This window comes from Macrobrachium rosenbergii, chromosome 12 (genome assembly GCF_040412425.1).
Source record: "Macrobrachium rosenbergii isolate ZJJX-2024 chromosome 12, ASM4041242v1, whole genome shotgun sequence".
NCBI classification, from domain to species: domain Eukaryota; kingdom Metazoa; phylum Arthropoda; class Malacostraca; order Decapoda; family Palaemonidae; genus Macrobrachium; species Macrobrachium rosenbergii.
This window is the reverse complement of record NC_089752.1, coordinates 101,640,733-101,658,615: the sequence shown is the minus strand read 5'-3', so window position 1 is coordinate 101,658,615 and position 17,883 is coordinate 101,640,733. Positions and strand designations below refer to the sequence as shown.

The window sequence follows — 17,883 nt, the reverse complement described above, 5'->3', positions numbered from 1 at the left end:
AGAAATTGACACTTCAGTTGTATGGTGAAAATCCGTATGCACAGAGTAGTTCATTCTTGATGGGACTGTGGGATGTCCTTATTAACGGATGTTCATTGGACGGTGAGGAGATAATCCCCCTGGTCCGTCTATTCCCTTCCCCTATATTGTGTATTGGCTAGTTCTTCCATGGAGGGGTGGGTAGAGCTCTCGGGTAGCACGCTGTTGGCCCAGCGTTCGACTCTCCGACCGGCCGGTGAAGAATTAGAGGATTTTATTTCTGGTGATGGAAATTCATTTCTCGTCATAATGTGGTTCGGATTCCACAATAAGCTGTAGGTCCCTTTGCTAGGTAACCAGTTGGTTCTTAGCGCTGAGTCGGTTGAGCTTCAGACCGTCGCTCGATGGGCCGGAGTTCAATCCCACCGACCAGCTGATGAAGAGTTAGAGGAATTTATTTCTGGTGATAGAAATTCATTTCTCGTATAATGTGGTTCGGATTCCAAATAAGCTGTAGGTCCCGTTGCTAAGTAACCAATTGGTTCTTAGCCATGTAAAATAAGTCTAATCCTTCAGGCCAGCCCTAGGAGAGCTGTTAATCAGCTCAGTGGTCTGGCTAAAACTAAGATATACTTTTTTTTTCTTAGCCACGTAAAATAAATCTAATGGGCCAGCCCTAGGAGAGCTGTTAATCAGCTCAGTGGTTATACTTGTGTAATGGCTTTCTCTGGGTTCTCTCTCTCTCTCTCTCTCTCTCTCTCTCTCTCTCTCTCTCTCTCTCTCTCTCATATTTTAGCCAGAGAAATAATTTCAGTTTTATTACATTTTATAATTAATTGTATAACATTGTTATCAATGTTATATAATTACATTTATAACATGGCTAAAATTAACTTAATTATAAAAGACAAATAATGTTTTTAGCTAATGCTAACATTTGAAAAAAAAAATTAAATCATGTTTAAAGAAAACGTAGAAAAAAATGTCTTGGGGTTATTTTTGTTTAATACGAGATTATTAAGATCTTGTATAAGATCTTGCATCATTATTAAGAATTGAGAATTAAAATCTGTATTATTCTACTAAATTAAAATAAATTGTATATTTTCTTTTTTACCCTAAAGAAATTCGTACGATCTGTAATAAAAATTTTTTTTTGTTTATGTGAACGCTGTGCTGTGTGAATTGACGATTTAATCTTTTATTTATTTTTTCACTTATGCAAGTGCAGTAATTTATTCTGACCACTATTCGTCACTCTTACTGCTGATAAATGTAAAACGTCTCTTTATTATCGGTAAATGATCAAAGACTGGTTCGAAAACATTTCCAAATACAAGTACGGAAAAGATACGGAATTACTCTAGTCATTTTACGGTACAATACTATGCGGAAATAAAATCGAGGTTACATTACGAAAAAATGGTATGGTATTTTTGACAGGTACGAATAAGTAATACAGAATCGTACCATACCGTGATTCCAGCCTTGCCTGCCATCGACATATTGAACAAGCAAATAACTCAGTTAAACTATCACTATGTACTGTATGTATGTATGTATGTCTTATATATATATATATATATATATATATATACTATATATATATATATATATATATATATATATATATATATATATATATATATATATGTGTGTGTGTGTGTGTGTGTGTATGTGTGTGTGTGTGTGTGTGTGTAAAAAACTACGGATACCATTAAAATAGAATACATTAATATTGATTTTTCATTACTTTCATGACACATCATCCTTAAGTAAATATTGTTAATCAGCTTGAAAAGTCTTGTGGCTGAGTAATGACATCGCGCAAAGAGTGTCTGATTTTGTTGTGCAAGGATAATGGCAGCATCGAGGAATATTCATAAATCCAAGATTTAAAAAAAAAAAATTCGGCAAATGAGAATTGGGCTATCCAAACCCAGTCCTGGAGTAACCTGTATTATCCAACTTCATGGTCGCGTTAAGTCAGTGTGGTTCCCATCCAAAGGGTGCCGTGTGATCGACTGAGGGTGCCACAATATTTGGGAAAAAACGAATAGACAAAAACTTACAGAAACAGTTTCTGTATCATCGATTCTTTTTATCTCACCCTTGGCATCGGTGCGTCAGTATCCAGTCGACCCATCACTGCTCATTATGCTTAAATCTTATTTGCTTCGGTTGGGTGCAAAATTCATAAATACATTAAGACTGACTTCATTTGGATGTTATTCTCCATTTGAAAACAACTATAAATGTATTTACTCTGGTTATTTGATAACCAAAGTGTTCACAAGAAAACAAAAGGAGTTATAAAAAGAACGCGTGTTTCATTCATAAACAGCTATATGCCCTTTACTTTATAAAGGCAACAAACCGTCATACACACGTTTATCTTTTTACCCGAATATTTTCATTAATTTACTTTTAAAAGAAACTCGTGTTTATAATAAAAGGCAAAAATGTTTTGTAGGAGCGTAATCAACAAACGCACTTTTTGTGATTTTGCTGGGACTTCCTTTTATATGGGCTACATTGTGCCTTGTTTGCTCATCTCGCTTGTATCATTGTGCTCGTTACTCATTTGTTTAGTTTGCAACTGCTCTAACTACTGTTACACTACTGGTACAATAACATTTTTATAGTCATTGATTTTACTCTGAATAAAGCGGCCTCAGAATAAAGACGATTATTTTTCATTTTGAATTTATTCAGGGGCAATGTTTTTTTCATAGTGACGTTGAATTTAAAACAAAGTTTCTAAAAAGGGTGCAGGAGACTTAAGATTGGGAACTACTGGTGTAGGTGAATTGAAGGAATATTGCCAGAATATTTATTTTATACTCGAGTTTGCAGGAACTAGTTCCTTCGTATCGACCACGGCATCGGGCCAATGGTCATTATCCACTACTCCCTAGCTTTTGGCCATTGTTTTCCAATAATGTAAAGCATGCCCAAGACAGGCAGATGCAATCTAGCCTAAGACATACTAGATTTGCAATTCCTAAACTCCACAGCAACGCCACTCTGCAGGGAATGGTTGGTTCTGCGATTAAAAACTTCGGTGGTTTCCAAGCAGAGAAGATCATGTTTTCCAAAAGAAATAATCGTGACATTTCCAGCGTTTCAACTTATCTGGTATTTTAAGAGCGTGGGAGTTTTTTCTGGTCTGGCATGAAAACCGGGAAACCGAGCGAGTCATTTACATTGCAGATAAAAAATCGTCTCTTTTCGTGCGTGGGGAAGAAACTTCACCACTATTGCAAAATAACTATAAGAATAACCATAAGAATAACTGCAGGAACTAGTAAAAGTGTAAAAGTTGAGAGTAAGTGTAAAGAAGAGTTAGTTGATGAAGTTTAATGAAAACCAAGATGGAGCAGTGATTGCTAATGTGGATGGTAGTAGAATTGTAACCGTTAATTTGAATATTTGTAATTAAATGTATAAGAAAACAGTAGAATGAGATAAAGGGTAAGTCAGAGAATAAATGAAGCAAGAAAGGTTGTCTATGGAAGTCAAGGTGGAGCAGTATGAAGGATTGTTGAACCAGGTTTTCTTCAAGGAAGTGAAGAGTGGAAGTTGGACGCAAGTGAGGGAAAGAAGTCTGTTGATATAAATTGTTTCCTTAGTAAATGCGGCATAAGATTAATTCACAGGTTGAAATATGTGAAGATACTTGTAAATTGTAAAATGGTTTGAGTTGGTAAAAAGATGGATTTGAAACTCTGATGGTGACAATAGACTGGTAGAAAATGTGTAATTTAGAAGTGTTAGGCTAAGGAGGAGAGGAAGGCCTAGAAGTGGTTGGATAGATGGCGTGAAATAGGTAATGGAAAGTATGGGTCTTGACATCCAGGAAGCAGGAGAGCACATGCAAGATGGGGTGAGTGACGCTAAGTGAGCCTATTACGTAGGAGTCTGAAGCCACTAATTCCAAGGAAATTTTATTGCAAAGGCGGTCTATCCTGGCTTCAGCAGCTGACATCTGAGTTTGGCAGTGACTTCTGTAACGGTTTCCTATGGACCCACGTTTTTAGGAAATGGCTTAACGTTGAAAAAAATATGAACGCACAGGGGAAAAAAGTTGAGATACAAGATTTTTCTAGACAGGTGGTGTTAGGATGAGATTCATAAGCAATAATACTAGCTTAAATTGTATAGGACAGGGATGTGGTGCAGCAAGAGTATTACTCCATTAGGTGGAATCACAAACTGACAAATTTGCAGAGCTACCTAAATTTGGTTCTGACAGACTTGTAACAGACACAATGCAAATCAGTTTGAAATTTATAAATAAATAGTAGTTATTTATACGAAAATTAACTGAATCATGTTTTAAGCCATCTACAAATATTTCATGACATCACCTTGATGCCAATAGATGAACTGGATCATTGGTGATGTAGCCACGGTACCAAGTCTCCATGGCCATCAGTAGTGAAATAACTAAGAGACTTGGGGGCTTGACCCCTTTGGTATGCTTGAGGAACACATCTGAGGCCATCCTGATGCTAGGTCCAACCCTTAAGTGGTATGAGCAGCCTCTACTTCTCCCATACTTATTCTTGAGTGTGCCTGAAATCTAAAGTGAAAATTACTCTTATGATATTGAAAACAATTTTCAGTGACTCTTGAAGAATATTCTTACTAGACAATGACAATAGAAAATAGAGAAAGAGAGGAGAGAGAAAGGGGACGTACTGTGAATTTTGATAATTTCCCTCAGGTATCAGTTATTTATAGGATGATGTCATTTATGTCATTGTAACTTTTCTTAAGTTCTTGTGTTTTGATATAAAATCTTACAAAACTGGTAAATTTAGTTTCACTACTGCAATCTGATTCCTCAGAGTATTCACTCCGAGCTTTAAAACTGGTTAGTTTTTTTTTTTTTTTTGAAACATTTGGAAGGAAAAGTAGAATTCCAGTTTAGAAATCAGTTTCTTAGTTACTGAAAAAACGGGTCATAGACTATTATATGCGTCCCTCTCTGGTGATGCAAGAACTCAAACCAGCCAGCCAAGCCATCTCTGTTAACTGCCTTAACATTTAAATCACCCAGCCTTGGCCCTTCTCTGAAAGCATGCAGGTATAATATTATTAAACCATCTGCAACCACCTAGACCTTAAGGTTGCGTCCACACTACAGTAAAGCATGTCAAAAACTCCCGTCGGAAACTCATGGCGTATATATCACAAACAGGTTGAAAATAAGGTAACGACCGTAAGTGGAGAACGAACCTCTGGCAATTGCTGGATTATGAAATGAAGCTTGTTTTCAACCTGTTTCATGATGTGTGTGCGATGAGGTACCGACTTGTGTTTATGAGATGTTTTACTGCAGTGCGGACGCACCCGTAGAATAACAAATTTGTAGTCCTTCACACATTCTCACAGATTATTCGACACAGTGTTATTATTATTATTATTATTATTATTATTATTATTATTATTATTATTATTATTCATACGGTGAAACCTATTCATATGGAACAAGCCCACAGCCGCCATTGACTTGATATTCAAGCTTCCAAAGAATATGGTGTTCATTAGGAAGAAGTAAGAGGAAGTAAAGGGAAATACAGAAAGAGGAGATCCCACTTATTAAAAAAGAAAAAATAAATTAATAAATAGATAAAAATGCATTAAAATGCAAGGAGAATAGTATTAGGGTAGTAATGCATTGCAGCTTCCCTTGAACTTCTGAAGTTCCAACTGCACGACATCCTCTGGGAGGCTGTTCCACAATTCAACAGTGTGAGGAATAAAGGCCCTCTAGACCAGGGGTTCTAAATCGGGGGTATCCATACCCCTTGGGGGTATGGGAACCAAATGCTGGGGGTATGGGACTCGATCTCTGGGTACTGGCAAATAATAGGATTGGTGATAATTATTTCGACAGTCAAGTGAAGGGGGTATGGGACCATATTGGACAATCTATTGGGGGTCTGGAATCATCGAAAGGTTAAGAACCCCTGCTCTAGACCTTGGGTGCTGCTGTTCAGCGAATGTGGTTGCTCTCGGCAGGTAAAGGGTTACATTGTCCCTTGGCCCACATATCTCATCTACATACTCTTATACCTTTTGTACTTGAATAAAGTTACCATTCTGCATTACACTGCGACTGTAACAAATCTTCTTCCCAGCTTGTTCCCATTTTTATATGGGGTCGCCGTGATGCCTTCTTTTGAAGGATTTTGATTTGGCTTTTGGGGTAGACTTTGTAGTCCCGATCGGCTGCCCTGCTTGACATCGCTTAGACCCCAGTATTATGTACATGTATTCTACCAGTTGACCAATGCTCTTTCTCCCAGCGGCGAGGAGTTGTTACTCGGTGAGGTCGATAGTCGAGACGTGTGAGGTGTCTGTTATGTTTTTAGAAGATGTTGGAGTGGCTTTGTTTGTGTGTGTAATTGTCTGTAACACCCATTTGCTTTTAAGCAAACCTATCCGTTGATTACATACATAATCCCGGACTGTAACAAATCCACACATTTAAAACCATAAAAGCAAAAACTACTTTTTCTTGGCTTCTTTTGCCTTGAAATAAAAATACTGACTTGGTGGCTTTCACGTCACACAGAATAACGAAATGCCCCTTTTTGTTCCCCTGCGTTCTTCAGAAACATAAGATTACCTTTGGTCTCAAGGGAAGAGGCTAATCTGACATGAAAGGGTTATTTTCCACCAACAAGGAGTCCCAACCATTCACTAGGAGCTCATATATCATTGGCATATTTATTACCACAACTGTGAGAATCGATGAAATCCTGACTAACACTTTTCGGGTTAGCACGTGCATTATTGTTTCTTTCATGTTATGGTAACGATTAATCCAATTTATGATAATGCAACAATAGCTATGTTTAAAATGTTCAAATATGCTCGTCGTATTTTAGCCAATTGTCGGTCATTTACTCTTTTCTCTCTCTCTCTCTCTCTCTCTCTCTCTCTCTCTCTCTCTCTCTCTCTCTCTCTCTCTCTCTCAACACCACTTATCTCTAACCTCTGAAGTGCATAAAATGGAAACTGGAATTGCAGATTCGCTGTTCCATTATGAACACTGGAGACATCTTTATGAATCTCTCCTAAAATCTCTCATAACCTCTTGCTTAATGGAATCAGGCTCTCTCGCAATCTCTTGTTTAAAGGCTCTAACCCCTCTCCAGAGCCCCCTTGGCATATATTGTTGGCGCAAGTAGCCCCTGTCTAAGGCGTCTATTGTACCAGGTACACTGTCGAGACGTTTACACTAATGGATCTTCCGCTCCAGTGGGTCTAGAGGAAGTTTTTTCTCCCAGTCTCCATTCTGCTCCCACCTCGCTCCATTTTGTTTTGTCATTCTCTTTGCAAAAAGAATATAAACAATTGGTTGTCTTGCTTCTGCTTTTGATTGGATTTTTGCGACAGAATGTCTAGCATTTTTATGCGTAGAGGAAAGGAGAGGAATGAAATAATGCTCAACGCAGATGAATGGCCTTATTGTTTGGTGTAATTACTATGAGTGAATGTTTTTTCTTAGTAGACACACAAATGTTTGTTTTATTCACGATGGTACTCACGTTTAAATATGTAGCCTTGTGTTGAGAGAGACAGACAGACAGACAGAAATAAAATTGTCTTGGTGGAAAAAGAAAAGTTGCTTAAAACAAATAAATAACAAAATTTAGTTGCGTTCGTTTCCTGCTTTGTATTATATTGACTAAGTCAAGCTGGAGTTGCAATACCTTATGAACACGATTTATCCTCCCTAGTAGTGTTTTCTTTTAGCATCCGAATCTGAATCCAACTGATCAACCTTCCCATCCTGTAGGAAAACGAAGCTAAACTAGATACAGATATCAGTTTATGGGAGACTTTTCATCATTAATTAACAATGACTGTGCTCTATAGCACCCGTGGTAAAATTCAACTTTTTCTTAGGCTATTTGGATAAGGAGTCTCCAAAATGAAGCTAATGCAAGACTCTTCATGGTTAAGATATTTTCTCTCTCTCTCTCTCTCTCTCTCTCTCTCTCTCTCTCTATATATATATATATATATATATATATATATATATATATATATATATATATATATATATATATACATACAGGGTTTTTCGAAATTAGAGGGCCTCCCCCTCTACAGCATAAACTAAAATTGATATGGACAAAAACAAAAGTACTTCAGAACAGGTATTTATTTAAGTTTCTCTCTGAGTATTTAATATTTTGTGTGGCCTCCATCTGCCTGTACCACAGCCTGCATTCTTGAGGGGTATGATTTCAGCAAATTGCAAAAAAGCTGAGACTCAAACTCCATTCCCCTGAGCACTTCAGTCACCTCTCTTCGCAGGTCGTCGAGGCTTGGTATACCATCATAGTTCACTGTGTGCGCTTCAGCACAATCCTTTAAGATACTACCAATGTTTTCACACACATTAAGGTCAGGGGAGCTACCTGGAAATTCACTTGACGAGAAGAAATCGATACCACTGTTTCGAAGCAGCTCCTGTGTTGGAAGAGCCTTGAAGCATGGTGCCTTATCATGCAAAAATGTGACTTTTTCAATAGATAACACATTTTCAGGATCTACTCCACCAGTAAGCACAGTTTCTCTGAAGTATTGGCCATTCCATGACTGTCCCTTTTCTTTGATGATCCATATTAACCGTTTGGCTGTGAAACAGAGAAAAATTCCCAAACATTCAGGAAATTTCACAACTTGGCGATAGTGCACGTCGTCGCTGATATCAACCAACTTTGCAGCCCAAATGATGTCATTTTTATGATTTGGCTTCCTGACTGTGTAAATGAAGAGTTCATCTGATGCGGCAACATGGAGAAAGTCAGCTTCATCCCAAGCTTTAAGAAATGAACCACAAAACCATGCACATTCCTCTCTCTGTTGCTGAGTGATGCTGGGCTTGCTGATAACTTGAAATGGCTTGATACCAGATTTTTTCAACTCACAATATACAGCACTATAACTTCTCTTCTTTTCCCCTTTTAGTTTCTAGTTCAAGCGCCAATTTACGTAAAGACTTTCTTGGTCTACCCACTGCCTCAGCTATTACGTTATCTAGAAGAGAGGATGGGCCCGAATAGCCTGCCATGTCAGGGAAGATGACGGTAAGATTATTTTTGGGAAATTAAAACAAATGACAAATGGATTTATAGGGGAAGAGGAACGTGGAGTGAGACAAAAGAGGCTGTGTGTGTGCGTGTGTGGATGAATTATTTATTATAAAACAAGTGACTGTGAATTATGAGCTTAAAGAGAAATAAACTACATGTGGCGCACCTGAGCATAGAAACAGTTTGTGTTAGAATTGTCTGAGATTCAGTGTCGAAGGTATTCCGGAAGTACGAAATAAGCAAATGAAAGAATTACTATTTTGCTGTTTATGTAGGTCTGGGTGTGAGACACGGGCGTACAATATACAACTGCTTCTTAGAATCTTTATTTCCCTTAGGGGGTTAGTGCCATCAGTGCACCTCATGCAGTGCACTGTAGCCATTACTCAAGGCTCTTTGCAGCCTCCTTTCAGCCGCCAGCCGCGACCCCTTTCATTCCTTTTACTGGACCTCCGTTCATATTCTATTTCTTCCATCTTGCTTGCCACCCTCTCCTAACAGTTGTTCCATAGTGCAACTGCGAAGTTTTCCTCCTGTTACACCTTTCTAACCTTTTTACTGTCAATTTCCGTGTTAGGCCTGAATGACCTCACAGGTCCCAGCGCTTGGCCCTTGGCCTAAATTCTGTATCATATTCTGTTCTCTCTAGAATCTTTATCCTATAAGGATAAAGAGTTGCCATCCCATGTCTCCTCACGATTACACTACAGTGTGTGTGAAAAGATAAAATCAGAATTCCAAGCTAAAATTATTGCATAGCAGCCCTTCAGTTCATTTTTGAGTGAGTTATGTTGGCACTGTTAACCTAAATGAATTTAATAAACTTCTTAGTTTCAAAGCGATAAATTAGAAGAGACGCGAACAACTTGAAAAGGCATAAAAACCATAGGTAAAATCTTAAATTTTCAACTACTTATGCCCTGTACCTTTTTGTTTGCGTTGTAATAATACATAATTCTAAATCATCTAAATTTTTCAATAGATTTATTTTGAGCCTCTCTTCTCATGAAAAATATTACCCACTTATGGAAGCTCGAAAGTTGAACTAACATATTTCAAACAGAGCTGGAAAGTTTAAGCAGTTGAATAAAGTAAGATCAGAATAACGTGGTATGTATTCTTCTCTAATAAGGAAGAATATCATATATTTCGTTTCAGTCTTTTCCAATTTCACTGAGTTGCTGAAGAGCTCCAATGCCTTTTCTATTTTTTTTTAATACCCAAACACACTCCTTAGTACTTTAGCTAAGTGTAGTTAAGAATTGGTTTCACACACACACACACACACACACACACACACCTGGAAGGAACAAATTGTACGTCTAAATGAACCTACATCTTCATAAGGGCCCCACTTACGTTTACATGTACGGGTGTTTTATTTGGACGTCAGTGGTTGCACATGAAATTTACAATTGTGTTTACACCTGACAGATGACAATTTTTATTCAGAAGAGCGATTTCTGATAGGAAAAAACGTACAACCTCTGCAGTTGTTTGTATACAATTTCAAATCCAATATACTTCCAATTGGGAACTGTCGTCGAAACCTCACATGTCATGACAAAAGGCTCGCATGCTTTTTCCTATAAATTGCGTTCTCCCAAAATAGCTGAATAGCTGGAAAATGACGACAGACAGAAAACCAATGGAGGAGGAAAATGCTGTGCAAAAACATCGTCTGAGGAAATTGTTTCCCATTTGCTTTCACATTTCAACCGCTTAGAATGATGAGTGTCATCTTTCGTTTGTGGTAAACTCTCTCTCTCTCTCTCTCTCTCTCTCTCTCTCTCTCTCTCTCTCTCTGTGTGTGTGTGTGTGTGTGTGTGTGTGAATAACTCATATGTAATCTCAATATTATTTTTATTGGAAACTACTGTATCAAGAATTACTCATCAGTGATGTTTGCTTTGCTTGTTCAATTCCTCTCTCGTCAAACATTTTGTCGTAACATAAATGAATGAACATTCCTTGACTGACTTACAGCACCGTGCATTTCAATAAGAAAACGTTTTACCATTCTTTTACATATTTACATAAGGGGAAGAAATTTCTGAAAAACCTGCATTTTCAGTAAATGGATATACCGATTGATGTGTGAGCAAGACAGGCATAAATGCTTGCAAACATTCTGGAGGGTCCGCAGTGCGTTTAATGTTTGCACATCCATTAGCCTGCATGGGACACGTTAACCCTTTCAGGCGTAGTGCCTTCATATTCAATCCACATTCATTTTAAACGTTATGTAAGCAAGATTTTGAGACTAAATGTGTGCAAAGCTACAGTTTTCTGATCATTACGAAAGTTTTGTTTATTTGAAGAAACAGAACCACGGGAATTGTGAGAAGGAAACGCAACAAAACTGGGAAGAATGATGAATGCGGTTATCCCGGTCTGCGTTACGCCTGGTTGATTTGTGGTAACAAGGTCTGGAAAATATGTCATGCTGTACCTTGTATTCAAGTAAATAAAAGATCTTACAGACATTTCAGTAAGATCTTTCTAAAAATCTGTGTACACATTTAGAAAGAGGAGCTCAATCTCTCCACTGCCATTTGATACAGAATAAGAAACTTTTCGGAAGCTGTAAAACATCCTTATTAGGACGTTCCACCTCGGGACAGGATTGCTCCCGTGTTGTTTGAGTTGCACGGGCTCCCTATCAAAGCTAAAATAATGTTTAAATATAAGTAATGACTCATCTAACTATCAAGACTGGGTGTTTAGAATAATTGAAAGACTTGCTGCATATAAAACAGCCATTGGATGGAGTAAACATTAGAGCAGCTACAGAAAGATTAAAGTTATTCAAGTCAAGATGTGATTCGAATGTTAGTTTTCGAGCCTTTAAATCTGCAGGCCCACTTGTGATCAGGATTGAAAATCTTTAGAATTTCAAGAAAAAATTTAAGACTGTCATCCTCGGAGTGTTATGACAGTATGTATTTAAGAATCAATATGGAGTGCGCCGTAGAAATATTCCAGAATGCCTCTGCATTATTGTGCATATGGCAAGTGGGTTTGCGGGTCTCACAGAGCATATTCGTTTGGCTGGGATCTGAGAAAATAAAAAAGCAAACCGCACACCTTAACTGCAAGTGGTTACTGTATATTCAGCCTTCATTTTGTATTAAGATGTTTAGCACTCATAATTTCATGCTTGCCTTACCCTTTCCTATTTACTGTGTTGCTCTCAAATAGTAGAGATTCCTCCATCTTTTTTCTTTCTAAAGCCCTGTCCACACTAGCGGGCACTGCCCGACGGGCAAACACTGTTCCCATAACCCGTTCCACTGTACTGACTGACCGAGTATGGAGCCAAAACGATGCGATTGTCTGGTAACACTGCTTCAGAAGCGAGAGAAAATATAAACAGCTGGAAGTGCCCGTCGGGCATTCCGGCTAGTGTGGACAGGCCATTAGATGGATTGAATTAAAGGCCATTCATTTAATCTATGACGCCAAGCTTACCTCTTATCTAAATTACCCAAACACTTCTCCGGAAGGTTGCCTCTTCTGACCAGGTCATAGACGCGGAGTTCTCCGTTATTACACTGAGAGGGTGACCTTACCAAAAACGCCTTTATTACACTGAGAGGGTGACCTTACCAAAAACTCCGTTATTACACTGAGATGGTGACCTTACCAAAAACTCCGTTATTACACTGAGAGGGTGACCTTACCAAAAACGCCGTTATTACACCGAGAGGGTGACCTTACCAAAAACGCCGTTATTACACTGAGAGGGTGACCTTACCAAAAACTCCGTTATTACACTGAGAGGGTGACCTTACCAAAAACGGGCTGCTCCACTGAGGTAATAGAGATTTCATCCACCTTGCCGATTTCACAATACTCACCAGATCATGACTTACCCGATTTGCTGTGCAGAAAAGAAAAAAAGACCCCTAGAATTACTCTGGCTGGTAGTTTGTTTCTTTTCCTCCACTATTTAACTTTGCAATAACTGTCGTCCCAGAGTCTTTCTGACTTTGAAAACGCGGGCAAGTCTTTTCTGTCTCTTTCTCCATCGTTTACATATTCCCTAGACCAGTGGTTCTCAACCTGGGGGACGTCAGCAATTTTCAAGGGAGGCGCGAGGCCTAGGGAAAATTTAAAAATTCCAGAATTGTATTCGTTATTTTCTTAACAAGAGTGAGGAACTAATATCCAGAAGTTTATAAAAAAAAAGAAAAAATATCGCCTTTTAACGTTAGTTTCCTATAGTCTACCACTCTAGTTCGACTCGCTTTCTCTTTTTTTTTTTATTTTCCTCTGAATTTGGGAGGGAATTTTACTCATAGATGCAAGGGGGGCGTGGAGGGAAGGACCAGCTCTTTGAAGGGGCGTGGTAATAATAAGGTTGAGAACCAGTGCCCTAGACCTTGTGCCGAGCGTTCTGTTACTGGTCCCATTGGCTTCTTCTTTAGTTAATGGGTACAGCTTTCCCTTCAGCAGAAATCATTGTTGACTTGCTTATGTAATATTCCTTTGAGAGCAAATCCTAATGGTAAAAAGCAACATGTTTATGGGAAACCTTTTCAAATTCTATGCCTCCAGGCATTCGAAACAGTGTTTCAGGAAGAAACTTAATATCACCAAACGGAATGTCTTTGAATAGTTTGCGCCAGTTGTTACATGCTGTACAGTCTAAATTCTTTCCTTTGTCCTTCTGTATTTTACACATTATAATAAAACCAATGTCCCAGGAAAGGGGAATCATTATTAGTCGCTCCCTTGAGTTTGGTTGTCATGAACAGAAGCCGCATACTGTGCGTCTCCTGAAATGACGGTGATGTCATGCAGCGACAATATCACGGCGGGTTTGAAGACTCTCTTCTGATTCAGGTGGAACTCGTACTTTTCCTTATAATTTATATGAAAAAAAGTTCATATATACGTAAGTACAAATAAAAATGCGTATGAATCTTATTTTGTGTTAGCTCAATTGCAATAGTCATAGTAGTGCTTTCAGAAAATGGAAGTATAATATGTTCTTACATATACGCACAAGCTAAGGATTCAAGGTTTAAGTTATTGTGTTATGAATGAGGTAAAACGTTTAGTTTATGAGTATACAGTATATTAAATATTGATATGAGTGATTTTTATTCTACCTTTTCGTAGCTTATTCTTCGTTCTTTTATTGTTACCCTCGTCATCCTCCCTTCAGTATTTGGGTTTAGAGTTTTGAAGTTTCAGATGGGAAAGAGGTGTTTATACTGAAGCCATAACACTTCAGTCACAATGTGCAATGGGTTTTCCATTAAAGGCTCAGCTCGGACCGTTTCTAAGCACAACAATGAATATCGTTTCTTGGAGTAGCCTAGAGTTGGATTTGTAATTATTCCTAAGAATAGAGTGAATGGACAATAGTTAACAAGTACTTTTGAAATATTAATATCACTATCGCGTAAAGTTTTGGTGGATAATTAAAAGATCATCTGGTCTATATACATATGTATTTTTCTTACTATAATAACAAGAGGTTTTTCATGTTTTTCAACATGCCTACTAGGCTGCAAGATGCATAAATGACAAATAGTCATAAAACAGAATAACGCAAAAGCGCAAACATTCTAAAAATGAGAAATTTAGATAGTCTAAAGGGCAATTCAACGATTGTTACGTCATGGATGAATTGTACCTTGTCAGGTAAGAATTTGAGACAGTCGGTTCCACATCCTCAACGATCTCCGAAGGGGCGGATGGTCGTTTGATTTTTGATCTTGTAATTATCCTATTAAGTGCTTAAGGATGGCCCTCCTTGGTCAGTATGTGTGCCCACATGAAGACTCACTTGCAAATCAACCTCATCCTGAGCCTGTGAATAAGAGATAAAGAAAACCACAGGATTATTTGTGGCTGTGTCAAACTTTGGAATAAACAAGTAATAAATGCGCCGAAGTTTCTTCGTGCAATCGAGTTTTCTGTACAGCGGAAGCGTATAATCAAGGCCACTAAAAATAGATTATCTCTCGGTGGTCTCGATTTTGAACCGCTGCCCGTGGAACTTTAAACCTAAATCGTTGCCAGAAGCACGATTTTGGCTAAAACCTAAATAAAATAAAAACTACTGAGGTTGGAGGGCTGCAATTGGTATGTTTGATTATTGGAGGGTGGATGATCAAAATAGCGATTTACAACCCGCTAGCCTCAGTAGTTTTTACGATCTGAGGGCGGACAGAAAAAAGTGCGGACGGACAGACAAAGCCGGCACAATAGTTTTCTTTTACAGAAAACTAAAATTTGAAATATGATGACCAAGATACAATCCTATTCACTAAATGATTTGTTATTACTGAGAGTCTCTACTCGCTAACAATTGAATTAATGCCCCTTCCACTACTCTCCTCCTGGTATTGGACTCCTGTATTCAGTACTATGGCACCATTCCTAAAATCTATTCTGTGATCTAAATTTAGGAATGAGTTGCCACCGCACGAGCAGGCTCTCTTGCGTTCATCTCAACGAACGGATGAACTTCTATCACTCTCCCCGATATCTTTCTTATCACAGATAAGAGAACACATGAATCCTTTTACCGTTGGGGAGTTTACGGCTTCAAACTTATCGAATTTAAAAGTTTCATGAATCCCTTTTTCATCTTTAACATACTTCCTACGTGGCAACGGCAACGCACTGTGTATGGAATTATCGTAGTTATTCAAGATAAAAGTCACGGAAAATATGAATAATTGTAACCAAGAGCTATACAGTTCTGGAACGGGGTGTAAAGCAATTGTAATAATGATCCATTAACTAGAGAACATTTTACTGTGCCTGTTTCATTTCTGATAACTCCATAATCATAATTTTATTACTGATGTAAAATTTTATTGAAAAAATTACCCAAGGTCCCTTTTACTGCAGAAGTGAATGGGACTCATGAAGAACTCTTGGCTTATATTTAGTGTGTTAGTACTCAGCACAAGGTGTATTAAACAGTATGAAGGTCAAAAGCAATCCATTTAGAAGCTTTTTCTATTTTTTGTGTATTTTGAATTTTCTTTTATTGTAATAGTTATATCGCAGCAAATTTCACTATGAATGTTCTGATTGTTTCCTAAAGACTTTTCAGTACCAGAATTAAAACATCATTAAAATCCTCTTAGACTTCAACCTCTGCCACTTATTTTACAATATCGCCAACCTTTTTTTTTTTTAACAACCGCATCAGATCAATTTCCGATATTCTTTTCATCGCAGCACAAAGGGGAACACTATTGAATGCCACTAAGAGCGTGACGTAATGTTTCACAGTTCCTCATTGAACTCCGGAAATCGGAAAACAATATCCTTCGGTGAAGTTTAACAATGAGATACAGTCGTTACAGAAATGAACGATAGGTATTTCTAGTCAATTAAAAATAAAATATTATATTTTTTAGCCCCGTGAGAGGAGTTGGACGTTGAGTCATTCTTAAGAATGATTTAGTTTCATCAGTGATTAAGAGTCTTACCTGGAAAACGTGCAGCAGTGTACTGTAGTGTCCTTCGACTGCAGCAGGATTTACTGCGTGCTGTGCATGGCTGCCCAGAGGGAGGTGAAGTCGATATGTCAAGCCGGATGGAAAACGGGGATATTCTCGAAACCCTATCTGCGGCAAAGGGCTTTTGAAAGGAAGAGTAAATATTCCTCCCCCAAAAACCTTTTCCGAGAAAGGATCAACCGTCACCTAACGTTTTCGTTGCCAGCGATGCTTTCTCAGTGAAAGGGAACTTTTCTAAATAGTATTCTGCTGATTTAAATGGAGATTTCACAAAGTTCCCGACAGTGAACTGTTTGAAGTAACTAGCAAGCATTTTGATATCTCAAATAAAGATTAAATTTGTGATTCACTTGAAACCTGAAAAACTTCCTCATGCCAGATCTGGATCGCGTCAGTGATCCTAAAATAGTGCAATGGTTTGTGGTTCATTTGTAACCATCTAAATGAATTAATAAAAAATTCCCTTTTAAGTCTAACTGATCATGAACCCTATATACTTGGCCTCTTTCTCAAGTACATCTTAAAAATCCTTGAAATTAGATATATCCAAAACCATAACATTTTTATAGCTACAATGGGAAATATTGGAGCTTGGTTCATGTAGAAAATTATAACAGAATTCAATGAAACTTCTCTTTAAAGGACGGTGTTGCGCGAAGGTTTCTGGAATTCTTTAGAAGTCTTTCCGCCGACACTGACACCGGGAAGCCTGTACTTTTTTTTATCAGTATTGCCACAGAAATGAAGTCTCGCGTGCTCGATTAATTGATGTTACGTTGACACAGATATGCACGAGTTTGATATTGCCGGAAATAGTCTACTTCGCGCCAAATTTTCTCTGCAAGGTATTCAGAGACACCAAAAAGCGTGTTTGTGTAATACAATGATAAGCTTGCAGGCATCCTGCAGACCCTTGAAAAGAAAAATCAGAGTAAAAGCATGACTTCCATAGAAGGCTATAAACCAGTTAACGACTCTTGGCAAAAGTTCTTCGTTGGACTGGTCGGTATTGTTCTCGGCTAACACTCTGCAGGGCCCGCGTTCGAATCTCCGGCTGGCCAATGAAGAATGAGAGGAATTTATTTCTGGTGATAGAAATTCATTTCTCGGTATAATGTGGTTCGGACTCCACAATAAGCTGTAGGTCCCGTTGCCAGGTAACCAACTGGTTCTTAGCCACGTAAAAAAAGTCTAATCCTTCGGGCCAGCATTAGGAGAGCTGTTAATCAGCTCAGTGGTCTGGTTAAACTAAGCTTTACTTAACTTTAACTCTTGGCAAAGTCTTTAAA

At 38.2% G+C, this 17,883-nt stretch overlaps 1 long non-coding RNA gene across 1 annotated transcript; it reads right to left on the bottom strand.

Annotated features, from left to right (window-relative positions):
- Positions 1-14,546: 14,546 nt before the first annotated feature.
- Positions 14,547-16,693, bottom strand: LOC136844274 (uncharacterized). Its single transcript, XR_010854800.1, has 2 exons — positions 16,565-16,693; positions 14,547-14,925 (listed from the first exon to the last, which is right to left on the bottom strand). It is a non-coding gene; the product is annotated as an uncharacterized lncRNA (long non-coding RNA).
- Positions 16,694-17,883: the final 1,190 nt, after the last annotated feature.